Source organism: Semicossyphus pulcher, unplaced genomic scaffold (genome assembly GCF_022749685.1).
Source record: "Semicossyphus pulcher isolate SPU_LCO1_2020_fin unplaced genomic scaffold, fSemPul1.0.p SCAF_19, whole genome shotgun sequence".
In the NCBI taxonomy this organism is placed as follows: Eukaryota; Metazoa; Chordata; class Actinopteri; order Labriformes; family Labridae; genus Semicossyphus; species Semicossyphus pulcher.
Genome location: NW_027211692.1, coordinates 19442162 through 19460469, shown reverse-complemented (window position 1 = coordinate 19460469; position 18308 = coordinate 19442162). Strand labels below are relative to the sequence as shown.

Below are 18308 nucleotides of genomic sequence, written 5' to 3'. Positions count from 1 at the left end.
GGAAATTTCAGAAGCAAAACTTGGAGAAACAATTTGGCAGGGAAGGGACAGCGAGTGGAGAGCTACAAGCTTTACAGTGAAAAAGTCTGGAAGCTTTATCAAAAGCACATGACAAATGGAGTCTGCCTGTATAATCATGGAGTATAAACTGCAGATAGTTTCTCACCCACAGTTGCCCTCGGCTCTTCTTTAATAAACACGGATGTGCGTGTGGTTATTAACAAGCTTGTAATTAACAGTTGTTTATGCTTTGAATCCCCTGGTGTTTGGGTATTTATGCAAAGGTTAATCTAAAGCACTTACAACCTAAAAGCAAAAGCCGACATAGATTCTTTCCTAAGGCCCCTCTGGTAAAAAACCTGAAAACAATTTCTGTTTTAGGTTTCAGCATGCTAAACCAGTAAACTTATTACCAGTGTTTTCCTGGTTCACTTGGGGTCTTAAGTCTTAACTTAACTGTATTTCATCTGTCACTCTAGCCAGGACACCATGGAGCATGGACAACTTGGCCAGTGTCGCACAAAGACAACAGGGTTTGATAAACAGCCCTTATTGCTCAGATAAAAAGTCCCTGCCACCATCTGTGCACATAAATAAACATGTTCAAACAAATGCAATGAAAAAAGCAGAATATGAAAAAGATACGGAATGAGATACTGCCTGAAAACAACGGCATAAGGACCAAACTGTCTCCAGTTGACCATGTGAGATGCATTACATTTGATAATACATTTAGATCATGTTAATCGACGGGATGCAAAGCCCAAAAGGAGCAGAATCATAACAACCACATGCATTTTCCATAAATGTGCCCTGCAGACAGGAACAGATATGAACTGATTTGTTGCAGACGGTAAAATGAACCAGAGACAAGAGCAGCTGAGGTGAACCAGCTCACGGAACAAATGTTTCTCTGTGACAATAGTTAAACCAGCTCCAGTCATGTTTTAAGACATATAAAATTCTCTGCTTGAAATAATAAATTGTGTCTGATATGTTTTTTCTGTAAAATACATTTAATTACCTTTAAAAAAAAATCCCAAGACATCTCCTCCTTCTCCCTCATTGAAAATTCCTGAATTTGCATCGTCCCCCCCCACTATGCACATTTCCAACCGCCCCCTCCGTCGCCAAAACAAAACACGTCTCTGCCATCGTTTAGTGGCAACTTGTTGAAACTTAGCTAGCTCGAAATGTAGTAATTAGCAGTAGTAAGGTTAATGTCAGTAGTCAGTAGTGAGTTTGCAAAACTAACGATGACGGTTACATCTGGCTCACACATCGCCGAAGTGGTTGCCATAGGTTACACATAATGACATGCATAGCGTCACCTTGTACATTAACGGGATTGGCTCCTTAGGTTTGTTGAGTTCTGTAGGACCTCAGAAACTAAGGATGGGTCGCCATATTTGTTTTTCAGGCCACACCCACACTTGGTTTCTTAGGTCAGGCAGTGTAGGGTCATAGAGACAACTTGTTATAGGAATTTCCATAAAAAATTATCGATTGAGCAGAAAAATTTCACAGATTGAGGATAATGTGTCCTTCTGTGTCCAGTCTTTGTAATTTAAGTTTTAAAAACTATGCGGTAATTGCCTTGTTAGGATTATAAGCATGCAATTTCAGGAATGTGCATTGCTTTTCTCTGCATAGGTGGCCTGCTTGGCTTCATTGCCCTGCCTTGGCCTTTACAAGCCTTTAGTGACACAGTAGTCCAGCATTCAGCACATTCCCCTTCTCTATAGGGGGGAGACTTAAGAATCCTTCTGTCGTCATAGTTGGACACTCAGAAACAACCCTGCTCTGCATTTTTCATTTACTCATCAGGAGGGAAGTCGGAAGCGTAACCGCAGGGCTCTGCCCCGTACACATCGCCACTTTGATCCTTGCCTTAATGAGCTCTCCATATCAACTCGGGGTCATTTGCCGCCATCATCAAGCTGCCAAGCTGAGACTGAAACTCAATAAGAGCAAACTACCATTAAATGTAAGTCGGAAAGATTTGGGATGCCGACCAACTGTGCTGCCAGAACTCATCGCCATCTCTAATTACAACCCTTGTTTTAACTGTAACCTCAAATATAACTTACTTGCCTGAGTAAAACCTCAAACAAAGAATGAAATTCAATTTCATGATCAAGACTTCAGAATTATGCTATTTTTGGCTTGTTGCTGGACCTTTCACAAGACTCATCAGTAACATGGCTCTGGCCTAACAGTTATCACATTAACATTAAGAAAAAGATCTTTAACATGAAAATAAGAATAGCTGACTTGTTAGGAAATCTTTAACCAAACCTTCAGGAAAAGATCTACTATAGAATGTATCATCATTTGTGAGACTTTAGGGATTGAGCTATAAAGATGTAATGAAACATTAGTAGACCTACAGAACATAAGTCTGCTGTGCATGCAGCCAGAAAATACCCAAGTGCTTTGTAAAGCAAGCTGTCTGAGGGAGGTGAAGAACAGAAGTTATTAGAAGCATAAAATAGATTTATAGCAGGGCAAATGTTACTTTTCTCTGTGTGTAGACATTTTGGGGGCGCATATTCTTTTTAATAATAACAAAAAACGATATTTCCTTGGGGGAAAGGGCTGCAGCAAAATAGAATTGAAGAAGTCTTTCGGATGAGAGGTGAAATGTCTTCAAGAACTTCAAGTCCACTTGACTTTTAGATTAAGCTTAGAATAAATTGCTAGAGCAGAAAAGTCATCATAAAAAGATCCAGATGGAGCACCGTGTGAAACCTTCCCATCATGCATAACAGCACCTCTTAGATGCTCTCTGTGAACCATGGCCTTGAGTGGTTTATTGCGTTATTAACCCAGTATATCTGATTACACATGTACCTGCAAACAGCCCCTTGCTGTCTCAATCAGATTAACTGTGACCCACACACAGCTGTAGGATTGCATATTCGGAACCAATCCTATCTGACTTTGAATCTGAATAGTGTTACTCTTGGCACATGTTGGCATAAAGACTATTTCTGCCCTGGTTCAGTTGTTGTGCACTTGGATGTTTTCCACCAGCTACACAATGAGGAAACAACACAAACCCATGCATGCAATTTTTCCAAATGAGTCTATGCAGTGTTCAATCATTTACCACATATGCCGTTATTGCTAAGTTTTCTTGGTAGCATTTGTGACCCAGTATTGTTTTGCTATATGTCCACCAAATGCTTAAAAATGCTGTGAAGCACTGTGATCCCCTTCTGACCTAACGTACAGCACTCCCCTTAGCTTCAAATCCCCTGATACCCAAACACCTGCAGCCTTTTCCTGGATACTCAACAGTCTTGACTCCCTCATGTGGCCTCTGAGCCTTGTACGTACAAATCTGGATCATCAATCTTTATTTCCGAGACAGACTGACGGGAGAGATGACACATCACTTACCTCAACACAGAGTCATTCATTGATAAATTTTGGAAACACAACCATATGTCTTAAACTTGAAGCTACAGGGCTCAACACTCTGAAACACACTTTATTAGTGTTGTCTCATGTATAATTAAGTCCAACATAGCAATTGCAATGTTTTATATAATGCACATTTCCTTACAGGTAAGCTCGTTGTGCTTTACATTGGGGGTAAAAATATAGGAATACAAAAAAAAACATGTAAACTATAAACTATTCGTACGCTCGAGAGAATAAATAAGTCTTGAGTTTAGTTCTAAAAGTAGACACAGTTGTGATGGACCTCAGATCTGTCTGTCATCACCTGATACAATTATTTGTGGCATCCCTCATGGCTCAACTTTAGGGCCTCTTACATTTTTATTAAATGTTCCCTCTTGACTCTGTTTCTAAAAAATATAACCTCTTAAACCACTTCTATGCTGATGACATCAGCTATAATAACTATTAAGTTTTTAACTTGTTATCAAATGCTGGATGGCAATGAAATTCCTTCAGCTTAACAAACATAAAACTGAATGAATCATGTTTGGCCATCCTAGCTTGGTCACCAGCATAATACACTTGCCTGCTTATTGGCTCAATGGACTGTATTTATATAGCACTTTTCAAGTGTTCCGACCCCTCACAGCGCTTTTACACTATTACCCATTCACAGACACGCTGATGGCACATAGACATTCATACCTGATAGTTATGCATTCGGGAGCAATTTGGGGTTCAGTGTCTTGCCCAGGTATCAAACCTCCAACCTAACTCCCAATTGAGATACGACCAACTCTACCACTGAACTACAGCCGCCCCGATGAGGTCAATGAGGTCAAAAATCTTGGTATAATATTAGATGCTTCATTATATGTTTACAAACAGGTTAGTTCCATTGTAAAGAGAAGCTTTATCAGCTGAAAACTAAATCTTGGCTTAATTATTGTAATTCCATTAATATGGGGTTGACCGGTTCCACTCTTTCTCCAATCCAGATGGTTTAAATCAGAGCTGCTAGACTTTTAACTGGAAAAAAGAAAGGACCACACACCACTCCTGTTGGTGGTAGGTCTGCATTGGTTACTAGAGAAATGCAGAATGGATTTTAAGATCTTACTATTTGTTTTTAAAAGTTTTAAATGGATTAGCCCCACAATACATCCCTGATCTGCCAAATCCATACCCTGCCCCCAGGCCAGGCCTAACAATACAGCTCCTCTCAGTCCCTTACTCACACTTAAAAACCAAAAGCCAAAACCTTTCAGTGGCTGCTGCTGGGCTCTGGAATATTCTCCTAAATTTTAAATCACACCTATTTTCTCTCGCTTCTAAATTAGTCTGATGGGTTAAAACGATTTCCTCTAGCTTTTTACACTGTCGGTTTTATTTATTTCTCCCTACTTCCTATTTTATCACTCTGTTTCTGATTTTATCGTTATATGTTATATTAGTGTTATTACACTATGTTTATGTTTTTATTGATTTTCTCCTTTTATCATATACACCTGCATTGACAGTGAAGCATTTCCCTTTAACCCCTGTTGTTTTTTAATGTGTTCTATAAAAAAGTGACTTGACCCGACGACAGATGTATTCATTTTAAAAGATCAGTTGAGGAAATAATTGATTGTTCAGAAACAAATGGAAACTGTTGGCCTCCCATAGGTTTATGAATGGCGGTGATAATGGTTTCCCATCATGTAACGGAGAGAACCGACAGCTGCTTGAATGGTCTTGTGTTCTCTGAAGACAAACATTGGCCACCGAGTCCTGATTCCTGCCTTTCTCGTTATGTGTTTTGGACATTACTTGTCCTCTCCAGTACAGTACCTCCGCTTTCAGTATTCTCAAAGGATCGACACTCTTCCTCCCTTAAAAAATAAAACTATTTGAAGTACTTTGACATTGCATAAATCATCAAATCTGCAACCATGTGTCCATTTTCCCCATGTTAAAAACATTACACAGAAAGTGAAGATCGATAACTGAATCAGCAGGCCTCAGCTGCGTGGCAGGTCTCCCACCGCTGTTCAATGAAAGTGGAAGGCTTAGATGTCAGACCTCAGCGGTCGGAACTGATACTCGAACCTCAAGTGATTTAAAGTTTCTTCCTCACTAGATGGAATTTAAGTAACTGGCAGGAATGATTTGTATGTCCTACATTTTCTTAGTTCTAATTCCCACATTTCTATTGTGACAAATGGACACAGGAAAGGAGTGCAGCTTACCAAACAGCTTGTTTAGCCTATAAACGAAACTGTTCTAACATAGTCTTAACAAATGATTCAGAAAGCTCTCTTAGAAAGGTTTTTAGGACAATGACCCATTACCAAAAAAAAAGATCAAATATTTGATATTGCAACACCCACCCACACTCTTCAAATAAACCAAAGGGGAATAAAAGAGAACTCATAAAATGTTTTGCTTCTCTTTTTAACACCAGACAGACTCTTGCAGCAAAGAATCACTGCAGTATAATATCTTAACCACGAGACGTACCACCTGAAGATTTATTTTTGGCCTCATCACAAACACTGATGCATCTATTATTCCAATATGGAAGCTGAAAAATGCAGGGAAACATCATGATTATTTATTATTCAGTGGCTCTGTGGAACTATATTTCTGTAGCTGCACTGCTGCTGTGTTGTGTGCATTTACTGTTTTCTTTCTATGTCTTAGCAACAGCCTTGGGGAGCACTAGGAGACACAAGGTTTGATGTTGTGTGTTTTTGGCTTAAATCTTATTATCTAATCAGACACTGCTCTCAGTTCACTCATGTTAATGTGGATGCGGGTCAATCTTGGGATGGCCTTGTCTTGTCTGGCATGCTGTCCACAACTTTGTTCTAGACTAAATTTCTCATCGACATTAGGAAATATTTTTAATACACATTCATGTTCCTCAGAGGATGGATACTTCTAACGTTGATGGTCCCTTGACATTTTCTTAAGTGCCAAGTAGTATGAAATTTGGGGCGAGATATGAATGATTTTTCTTAATGACTTTTTCTGTAGCGCCACCATGAGGTAGATGTTGAAGTTTTTATTAAACTGTCTCAACAATTATGGGACAGATGGCCATAAAAAGTGGATCAATTTTGTGCTTTCCTGAATGTCATAGCTCCACAATGACTTTGACGCGAATATTTGTCTAGTTCTACCTGCAAAACCGACATTCTCATCACCAAAAGCCTTAAATTGTTTTGCTTATAAGCAAAAGTAAGTAAGTTACCAAGATGAACTAAGATGTTAAACCATGTCTGCAAAACATGTGCATGTTATCCCTGTCAATGTGAGCATGCAACTTTACAATTACGCTTAAAGCACCTTGAACACAAATCAGTTACAACCTAAAGAAATTGCTAGACAACTTTATTACATGGCTTTGTTAAATACTTGATTCTGATTGGCTAATCTAGGCATTCTGAGGTCTACTATTTCTCGATAACAGAATGTTGCTACACAGAACAGACCGTTGCTAGGGATGCAGCTCTAATCACACAATCTGCAGGACTAACTGTAATCATATCAATCCGCTGAGACAAAGAGACAAAAACAGTGGAGAGAAAGCAATAAAGGTTAAACGATACAAAAACTGAAGGCTATGACAGAGAGATCTGCTCACCCTGTCAGGGTTCCATTCTGCGATAACAACCTGCTCACTGTACATTATCCCTTATGTAGACTCTTTCGTCTTTTATTTTGGAAGGCCACCAAATAGCCCATAGTGTATTTCTATGTCCATACAACAAATTACAAAGACTAACATTGTAACTTTGCTCTATGCCATACTCTATTGGTGGTGGTGGTAGCGGGGGTTAAGAGTTAACTTCAAAATTGCTCATTTATATGAAGTTACTTAAACCAATAACACACTGCTTCCATGTTGGTTGCCTACCATGACAAAGAATTACTTGCACTTTTTGGTTACTTTAAAGAGCATTTAAGCAAAAGGAAACAAAGGTCAATCAAGTGCTGTTTGAAAAAACTCAAGATCCTGTGAACTGGACTAAAGGTCAGAGGTCACCCACAGACAGCTGAGGAGCTTTAAGGAACCTGTCACAGACAGGAAAGTAATCGTCAACAATCACCTCAGTAGCAACTACAGATGAGACAAAAGTGGGATTGTTTTTGCATTGAAAGAAAATGAACAGCTAGCTTGAGAAAGGGATACAATCAATCATGGCTTTCACCACTGGGGAAGTTTTTATGAGGCCCTCATTCAACCACGCAATAATAGAGTGAAGACACATAAAGCATTTGATGGTGCAGAGTCACGTCTTAAGTGTTTTATGAGCTGTTTGATGTGTTAAAATGACTGATCAAAGTGAGACTAGCATTTTAAAAAACTAAATGTATTTCTCACTCTTTTGTCTGAATGCAGTGTCTGTGTGAAGAACTCGTAAGTAACCCTGTGCATTTTGGACCACATGGTTGCCTTCTTCTACCACTTCAGCACAGCAGCTCACATGTTTCCCATTTGTCCCTTGAACATAGAATTTATGCTCTAATATAATAGGGATTTTCAGCAACTATATAGTTTATGTTTGAATCAGATGGGACAGTCTGAGTGGGGCACAGTTTCTTTACTTGAACATGTATTTTTCCTCTTTCGCTTGTTTGAAGCCTAAATAAAAATGAAACTTTCAAGTGGCATGAACTGATAATAATGAATTGATAACAATACAATGAACTATAAGCAAAGCTCCAAGCACGACCTCAGACAGCTTTCCATTCTAGGCCTTCACTGTGTTTTACAGAAAGTGCAAGAAAGTGTGAGAGAAAGTCACTGGGGTGGTCATGTTAGTCTGCACAGCTATTAATCACACAGTCTTGCCCTTTATTCTGAAGCTACATTTTTGCCTACTAGTCCCTAAAAGCCTCTCTCACCTTGGTCCTTCTACATCTGGAGAAGCCGTTGGTTTCCAACAGATAGGACAGAAAATGTTTTCCACAGAAAGGCTGAAACGTGGCCGTAGATTTATGTTCAGCAGGTTTGGAACTTCTTGGCATCTCCCAGCAAAATAAAAACCCTAAAGGCTGATTTCACAGACAAAGATGAAGCAGTATTTGCGCTTTCAATAAAAAATTACCATTGAAAATTGATTTTAGTCCTTCACTTGATTTTATCTATGTCTGAAGTTTATCATGAAAAACATCTTGACAAATAAAAGTCACTTTTGTTCCTAAGAAACATCATGAATCGCATGTTGGTTACACAAATTCAAAACAGTTTTCTATTGTCATATATTACTTTTAACCAATTCCCAGTCTCATGAATGATAGCATATTCCGTACTGGAAACAGTTATCGTCTTCACTCCCTTGTCCTGTAGCCATGCAGCTGCCTCAGGGTCTAAAAGTCAGACATGAATCCAGAGTTTGGACTGATGAAGGTTTGTAAGAAGTATATTTTTTAGCTTCCTTGCTCAGAGGCCATTTTTAGTAGCCTCTAGTTAAGTGCACTGTAAAAATGGATTGTTGACCCGGTCAAGTCATCTAGTAGATTTGGCAACTTAAGTTATGTAAATGGTAAGTGGACTGTACTTATATAGCGCTTTTCTGGTCTTTGCGACCACTCAAAGCTGCTTTTACACTACATATCACATTCACCCATTCATACACTGATGGCAGAGGCTGCTATGTAAAGTGCCCAACTGTCAATCAGGTATCACATTCATAGCCACCGGGAGCAATTTGGGGTTCAGTGTCTTGCCCAAGGACACTTCGACATGTAGCCTGAGGGAGCTGGGGATCGAGCCTCCAACCTTCCGATTGAAGGACGACCGACTCTACCACTGAGCCACAGCCGCCCCGCAATGTCAACATGAGAATTTAATCACATTTAAATGAAGTAGTTAAGATTGCACACATCATATTGTATCAGCTTCCTGTGTCAGACAATTTGGACTGGGAATGATTAGTTAAGAGAACTGAAAAAGACTTTGTTGGAGCTTATTTCATCAAGTCCTAAAAGAGTGATTCAAGTCAGCTCAACAGAATGAATACATATCTTTTTTAGATTTACAGATGGTCACAGGTATATGGCCACTCACCCACGTGATCCCTACCAGACCTAATGCTAACACTACAGGGGCAAAGCCAAGCCAAGTTCAATGCAGATGAACTCCTTTAATCTGAATGAGCTCCACTGCTACTGTTGGAATCTCACAGTGAGCTTTGGGAGCACATGGTCAATCACACAGACCATTAGCTCCGACCCGCTCAGCATTAACCTGGTAAACAACGGCGCCGTAATGCATCTGGAGAGATGAGGGTGTGCTTGTTTAGTGTGTGAGAACTTCCCTGCCATATGGCAGCCATTAGGGCTCTAATGAGCTTCTTCCTGATGGCTCTGCTAACCATGGAGCACTCGCATTGCCCAGTCTGTCCTTCTTGTCAGGCCTGCTACCCTAAAGCCTGTGACTTGGTATGTGATTCCTACGTCCACAGAGTTAATGGCAGACTTGAGGAATGAAAACAGGAAGGGGAGGTATGCAGGGCTTAAACAGAAATATACAGAAATATTAGCAAATGACAAGTGTAGACTACCATCTTAGTATCAATGTTTTTCGATAGACAGAGTCACACAAGACCTTGGAATAAATGTTTTAGACTCTAAAGAGAGTAACTACTTCTTGTTCATGATGATGCGTTTATCACATTTATCACAGCAGCCTTGATTAAAACAATGAGCCACCTGGTCTTTTCAGTCATCCTAGAGGAAAAGTCAGTACTTAGATCTGTGCCTGCCTTTTCATTATAGTGGATAATCATTGTAATATAGGGAGAAAACATATGACACGCATTTTTTGCTGCTTTGCTGGAAATGTCATTTTTCAAACAAGTTTTCTTAACTGAAAACTCAAAGGAGGGCTCTATGATTAAGACAAGCTTGTCTCTGTCACTGGAAAGTCTGATGCAAAGAGGCTGCAGGGGATTTTAAATCAGTTTTCCTTAACTGATTATTTCCACAAATGACTGCCTTCAGTCATATCTTCACATAGTTTAGGTCTAGTACCTTTTCAAGGGTGTAAAGTAGTGATTACTCAGGGATTATGTCCATATTACAGCACACTTTAAAGGGATCTGTTCATCTCCAAAGGCCTAAATTGTTAACATAGTTTTATGTCAACCTTTTCAGTAACCACAATAAACCTAAAGAGAAAACTGCTAGCCAAAGCAAAGACCAACCTGTCACAGGAAATCATGAGGTATGAGCTGCAGTCCTTTAAAAAAACAAAGAACATCATGACGTCCACGCCTCAAAAAACAAATTTTGGTTAAAGACACTTTTGAAATGAGACCAAAACAAACAACAAGGCCTGCCGTCATTACCACCACATGGTTCCCTTTATGATTTAATTCAAAACATAGCCTGCAAAACACTTTTAACACAATTCAAGCTATCGTTCAAGGGCTAAATCTGAGATGAGGACATAATCTGGTTGCAATGAAACTTAGGCTGCAAACTCTAGTGGATTTCACATTGGTACACACTGGATACTGGACCTTAATCTGCAAGCAGTTGACAGATTAAAGAGCTACGCAGCTACAGAAGAGATGTTCCTATGCTATTTTTTCCTTACTGACACTAATTCCGATACAAAGACATGAGGATTGGCTGACAATGAGTATTCCTCTAATAATGCGATTAAAAGAATATACATACTATTTGTGGATAAACACTGATTGCTGACATTTAGCTAGCTATGTATGCTGATGTTTGTTATCACACAATCATTTACCTTAGACCAGTTTATTTTGACGAGTGGCTTATTGGTTATTGAATTGGAAGTGTGCATTGACTGGCTTACAAAACCAGATACCGCATTTTAGGCTGTATTGGAGGATAATACCGCAACAGTATTGGAACATCGTGGGGAAGCTGTGGTTGAGGTTGAGGGTTCGATCCCTGACTACTAGAGTCACATGTCAAAGTGTCTTTTGGGCAAAGGCCTGGCCTTCGCTGTATGCGCTGTCTCCTGGTTGGAGATTGGCATAGCAGCCTTGCCATCAGTGTGTGAATGTAAGTGTGAAAGGCTGAATGTGACATGCAGTGTAAAAGCGCTTTGAATGGTTGGAAGACTAGAAAAGCGCTATATAAGTACAATCCATTTAACTCAAATAGAAATACCTTCTGTAATACTGCCAGAGACATACTAACAAAATGCTCCTCATTAGCCTGGAGCTCAGCGGTGGAACGAACTGCATGGAAACACTCAGAGAGGATGAACTCATTGCATGGTATGTTAGTTAACTTATGGTGAAAGGATCATTCCAGGCCTGTAAAAGACATCACTGTTCTCTTCAGCTGTGAGAACAACCACAGAAGTAACTGAGACATCATCTCCCTATTTTTCATAACTTCAATGGGTTCAACACCGCAGGTCTAGATTTATTTTTCAAGTTGTTGACACATTAAAATTCTGACTGGACTGCATCTTTCAGAAATCTGTAAGAAAATATACTCTAAGCTCTAAGTAGATTTTTCCTTCTGTCCAAGAGAGACTTTCATGCAGGGATGAATGATATTGCTCCCTATGAAAGCAATGGAAGAATGGGGGTCAAACACTGGCTAGGAATCCATTAAGGACATCAGATCTATAATTTACAATTCCATCTGAGGACTTTGCCAGATCTTTTTCCAGAGTTTTCTCCAAGATTGGACAACTGAACTGTACACAAACAACTAATGTCCTTCAAGTATCAAACCATTAGCTCCAGCAGGAGATGGGTATTATAGCCTTACAGAGCAAGAAGAAGAAAGGTCTTTGAAACACGTCCACTGAGACTTTCAAAGCTGACGCACAAATAAACAACACCTGTCCAGAGCATGTTCTTCACAGGAACAGGAACAGAGACCAAATGCCCTGAGGAGTTTAAATAAAGAACCCTGAGTCAGCATCTTCAGTCTACAGTGTTCTACTCGCCTCCGTCTCCCTCTTAATGCCAACAAGGCCACTCACTCTGCATGTGGCCATTAATGTGAACATTAATGCTGTCACAGAAACTGCTGTTGTACTAAAACCAGTTTAACTCTCAAAAAGGACAAACACTATTTGAACATTAAAGTAGGACATGATACACAACAACACAAGCATATGTTCAGAGGTTTACATACATGCACATACACACACACACACACAAACACACACACAGGTGTGTTTAATCTAAAAGGGAAGGAAACCAGTCCTGTCCAGACATGAGCTCAGTGATTGAGGTGAGATCTGAGCCTAAGGGAGACAGCCCAAGGTCCTGGGGATTAGGCACGAGAGTTCATATGAAGAAAGACGATTCCCGTGTGTGAAATTACTGCAACTGTAAAGCTTTCTGCAGAGTTCCCCAGAGTGGATGCTTACTCTTAGTCAAAAGATTGCTTTATGGCTGCCTGAAGTATGACACTTAAACAAGCCCTTTACCTCTTTGAAAGGTGAGAAATCCGTAATGCGGGGTGACGTTGTTAGCTGTCTTATTACATATCTAGAACCTGCAGTACAACAGGATCCAGGTCTCAGGCAGTGTCCATATTAACTCCTCTATAAAGTGCTCTGAAGGCAGCCAGGCATCTTTAGTGAGGACCAGATGGTTTCTGTCCTCACACTGTTATGTGCCTGTGCTCTCTTAATTTCATGCAGACCTCTGCACCAATTATACCAAAGCGAAGCCAAATCCAAGCCCTAATACAGTGAGACAGAATGGCATTCACTAGGGGGGTGAGGGGTAAATACAACGATTAAAGAGCAGACTCCAATGTCTCAGCACATGCTTGGGCTCTGTCCAGGCTGTTTATTACCTCACACTGTCAACACCACGGCCTTGGTGTCAGGAGCTGACACACATTGCCACAGACGGTGCCTTCTGTCTCATATCAGAGATTGAAAGCAGGTGCCCCCACAACACACAGTGGGCTCTACCACCACTACTTGGCAGCAGAACCAAAGAGAGTAACGTTCAAGAGGCCAATTCATGACGAGTGCTGAAAAGAGGAAAGAGGGAGCACAGTACGGATTCTTGCTTGAACTATTACAAGAGCCAGACTGTTCTTTAACACCACTCTCGATTTATGTTCTTCCTCTACTGAAGTGCTGTTGAAGTGAAATTGAATCTGAAAGTTCAGGCTTATATGGTGTTTCTGCTGCCACCCCTCTCATCTTTATCCTCATGATTTATCTATCTGAAGCACTGTAAGTGTTTTTAATTGTGATCATTTGCAACACACATACAGTGATCCAAAATATGGTGGATCTCCTCAGTGCCAAACTCATTTCATATCTATATTTGAAGTTTAGGCCAAGCGTCATGCATCATTTCTGCCTCAAGAAGAAACATGTTATTTAAAGCTGCAGTAACTGATTTTTGGTCACTCGGGGGCAGCAGAAAGAAGCTGTAAACAAAACAGTTCTATCATCTTATATCTATTAAGTTAATATGACACTTGTTGGCACACAGCTGCCAACGAACACACCCAGCATATACCTGTCAACATTAGCATTCATTTGGACTCTTGTTTCAGTCGAACTGGCAAATGAAGGTGCAATTCTTTTGGCTCAGTTTTGGTCTCAACCAACTCCTTGGAGAAATATCTGGCTCATTAGCTGCTGAATGCTTTATTATAAAAACAACTATTGGCTAGTGTTGAGGGCCAGAAAACAAACAAGATGCTGAAAGGCTGCGAGCTACAGGGAGCTGCAGAGTCAAGTGAAAATTCTTTGAGGGTTTGCTCGCAGCTTCCTTCACATCCAAGCAGACATATCTATTATGGTTAATTTCGGATTGCATACACCACATGCACACAGAAATTAACAAGCCCGCTTAAACCTATGCTTTACAACATGGATCAACAAAAAAAAAGGCCTCGAAAAATAAAGACAGCTGGATTGGCAGTTGGAACAACAACCAGAAAATCAATGGCAGGGCAGAACACATACAGAAATATGCAAAGAGATGCCAAACACGCACACACTACAATACAACAGGCATAGTAGGATTTAATGCACATGGGAGAGGATAAGACCATGGAGGAAACACTATATCATAAATGTGAGGAAGCTTTGTGAAACATCTTCATGACCAAACAAGTCCAGTTTTCTTTAACATAATACTCCAGGATAAATCCACACAGGTCAACATTTCTGCCTCTGTCTACTTAACTGCTTTCCCTCCATCCTACATGAATCACGTAAAGGACAGTAATAAGTATGTCATTGTGGAATGTAAAGCTCACAACACAAATCTAATAATGGAAAGGATTCCCTTGTGAAACCTTGGTTGGTCAGAGTGCACATAAAGATATATAATTCAGGTTCCCAGGATGACCTGTAGCTGAAGCCATTCACACAAACAGCAAGTTTCCTTTTCTAGCTGGTATTGATATTATGTTACAAAACAGTTTGTTTTTGAATCTACTCTTTAGTACAAAGTGTTTAGAACCAAGTCATGCTTGAGAGCAGCTCATTTTATTGTTTGTGCCCAAATTTCACTGCATGTCCTCAAGCTTCCACCCTAGTTCTAGTCCAGTCCAGTTTGTAGTGAAATGCACCACTGGACTGGTTCGTCAACCACCATTATCAGATCGTGTCGGCTATAGTCTGACAATAGCCTCTGAGAACAACGGCCAACTTTTCGAGGCTTCTGGGGTAGCCATAATAATGGACATCCGGCCAAAACTTCCCCTTCCCGAAGTTGCCATTCCTTACAGTCCGACTAGCAACTTGAGAAGCAAGAATGTTGGAGTTGAGAGACAATAGCTATGTCCAAATTCAGGGGCTGCATCCTTCGAATTATGTATTTGAAGGCTGATTGCATCACAGCGGTTTGTCGAAGGCCGTCCCAATTTGAAGGCTCCTTCGGATGCGGCCGACAATTGCGTCCTCCTTTTCACGGGCCACGAAGGGTCCATCGGGGGCATCCTTTGCGGACGTATTCACATACACCCAACATATCCCGAGCGCGCCAATTCAAACGAGATGCTGGACTCTTATGCAGCTGGAATAAACTTTTAAATGTAAATGTTTTTGTTTTCAACTCATTCAAATAGCTAGCGTTACACATGTTAAAAAAAACGAAAGGGCCCTTGAAACAAATTATCTTTAAAATAAATGGTTAAGTTGTGTCACGTTAGTTGTGTTAGCTAGTTAACCTAAAAAGCTACCTGTTGCTAGGTAACAAGAGCGGCGTTTGGTGACGCATGGGTAATGGCAAGACCAGCTGGAGAGGCAAACAAGAAATCCTCCGTAGACCAGACTGTCTCATTTCAGTTTGGCTTTAGCGGTCTACACAGGCTATGAATGGCGCATCCTCCATAGACCGCATTCTTCAAAAGCTGCAGCCCCTGAATTGAGACACAGCTAACGTCTAAGAACGGATTGTTAGCTGCACTTATAGGCAGATGTCGGGTTATAGACAGCAAAAGAGGCCTACAACCAATGCCTGCAGGAACTTACATGTGTAATGTGTACAATACTAATCAGAGAACAAACGGAAACCAGAAATATTTCTTGACAAAAAATAGTGCCACTTGCCTACGCACTGTGAATTTATATGTAGATATCTGTTAAGAGATAAGCCAACCACAAATTATCACACCAGAGTAGGAGGAAATGACCTTAGTTGTGGTAAAATAGAGCTTTACAAACAAAATATTCCCAGCACTTCTTGCAGGTAATTCTGTCCAGCAATAAATCACAGTTTTTGGGAATGGCCCATTGTTCAATTTACCAGTTAAGTGGTTGGATGTAGTTTTACTCCAAAGCTATATTCAGTCAACGATATATCTTTATATGGAAGCAAAATATTAACTCTTCCTCTATAAAATACATGATTGCTTCAAATGAGTGCTCTCACTATTGATGACTTTTTTGGGGGGATTCCTGAAAGCTCTTTTTTTCTGTAATTGTTTTAGCAGTCAAGGAACAAGCTTTAACTGTTCACACCCCGATAACTCCTCTTTACATAACATTGTAATCAGCTTAAGTTTTACATATGATACTTACTGAATACCTCCAGTGTTATCATGCAAAGCAAAAGGACATTTTGCTTTAACACGACAATGAACGCGAGACATCTGAGAAGTATAACAAGGATTCCAAAACATTATTTTTGGGATGAGAAAATATAATGAAATGCTCTTAAATAACCTGGGCTTAAACCCGTACAACACAGGATTATTGGTGCATATGCGTCTGCACGCAGCGCAGGTTCAGTGAAGATACCTGGCTGAACTCAGAACTTGGCTGGCTCCCTCCTTGTATAATGATTCTGGCAGATGAGTGAGGAAATATCTGTCTCGAGAGATGCTGGAAGGAAAAACGCTTTACGAAAAGAGAGCAGCAAGAGGAGTTCTCACTGAGGAGGATCGATGGAGAGGATGTGCATGAGAGAAAGAGAAACCAGGAGGAATTCAGGATTAGATCTAATATCTCTATCTGTACCCAATCTGTCACTCCGCTGTGTGAAAACCAAAGAGCCCGTGTCAAAACAAACGCACGGGAGAGGTACCTCCAACAAACAACGACACGTTCCTGTGAAATGTCTGAGCAAGAGGAGGAACTTTTTAAAACCTCTGGCAGGCAGGCCCTCTCTCCTGGGAAAGCCAAGGAATCAAACGGGAAAGCCTCTTCAGCGTGTGTGTTTGTGTGTTTGCGAGCATGTGGGGGGTAGGAACTAAATATCCTCTGTTCTCCTCTCTGTCTCAGCGGGACTTTTCCAAAACACTAACAACCATCCTCCTGTTTGCATGTTTACACAGACCGCAGGGGTCTGACAGTAGAAAGAACAGACGCTGACTGTAACAAGACAAAGCTCAGTGACAAGAGGGACATAAAGCTTTTGTACAAGCTTACAGTAAATGTTTACCATTTAATGATGACAGATCCCTGGTTTTATCTGTAAAGGTGAAGACGGTTCAGTTGCAGTGCAGCTGGACTGAGACTGAAAATACTGGGGCATAACTTTTTCTGATGTCCTTAAATCTTTCAACATGGTCTTTTCTTTATTTCTTTCTCTTGTAATAATGACATAATATTACAGGAATAGTTTGATATTTATGTTAAACAGTACTGTTATTATAAGGCTACAGCTTGCAGCCAGATAGCTTAGCTTAGCTAAAAGACTGAAGCAAAGAAACTGTTCGACTGGCTGGGTAACAAAATCCACTTACCAGCGGATCTTAATCTATCTTCACAAAAGTGTTGTATCTCATTTGTTTGTTCCTTTAAGCAGTTGCCAGATAACTAGTAAAGACTATAGGAATACAGCTAATTGTCCTTTGTAAACTTTTTTTCACTCGTTTTGTACAGAGATTAAATACATGAGATTGTCTGTCTTAATTATTGAGCTCTGACAGAGCCAGACTAGCTGTTTCCTCTGTTTTTAGTCTGTATGCTAAGCTAAACTAACAGCTGGCTTGAGCTTTATCATTAAGTACTGTACGGGCCCATTAATGTCTCTCTATTACAAAAAAGTTGACCTATTCCTTTATGTTGGTTGTTACGGCAAAATAAAACTAAGTGATCTATTAAAGAAAAGTTAAGCTATGATTCCTGAAAAAATTAGTTCTACTTTCTTAACCGTATGAAACCGGAGCTGCATACACCCTCATTAAGATACAGTTTTTTTATAGAGTGGAAGCTCAGCTGGGTTATCCACAGCACTCCAGGCTCTAGCCTTCAAAGGAAACCATTCCTCCCAGAGAGCACTGCTTCTACCTTTAACTACCCAGAGACCCCCGCAGACTAGCCTCAACCAATCACAGCTACACTACAGACACAGTCTGCGTCTGCAAAGTGAAAGCATAAGGTCTGAGCTGGTCCCATTAAAGCTTTAACAACATTTTGTCCTCTGAAGATGTAGGTTCACTGACTCACTAAGCTGCACTCAGCCTGCTGCTGT

General features: G+C 40.3%; 1 protein-coding gene across 1 annotated transcript in view; it reads right to left on the bottom strand.

Annotated features, from left to right (window-relative positions):
• The window catches only part of egfem1 (EGF-like and EMI domain containing 1), a 55692-nt gene that overhangs the window by 35290 nt on the left and 2094 nt on the right, over positions 1-18308 (bottom strand). The window lies entirely within an intron of this gene.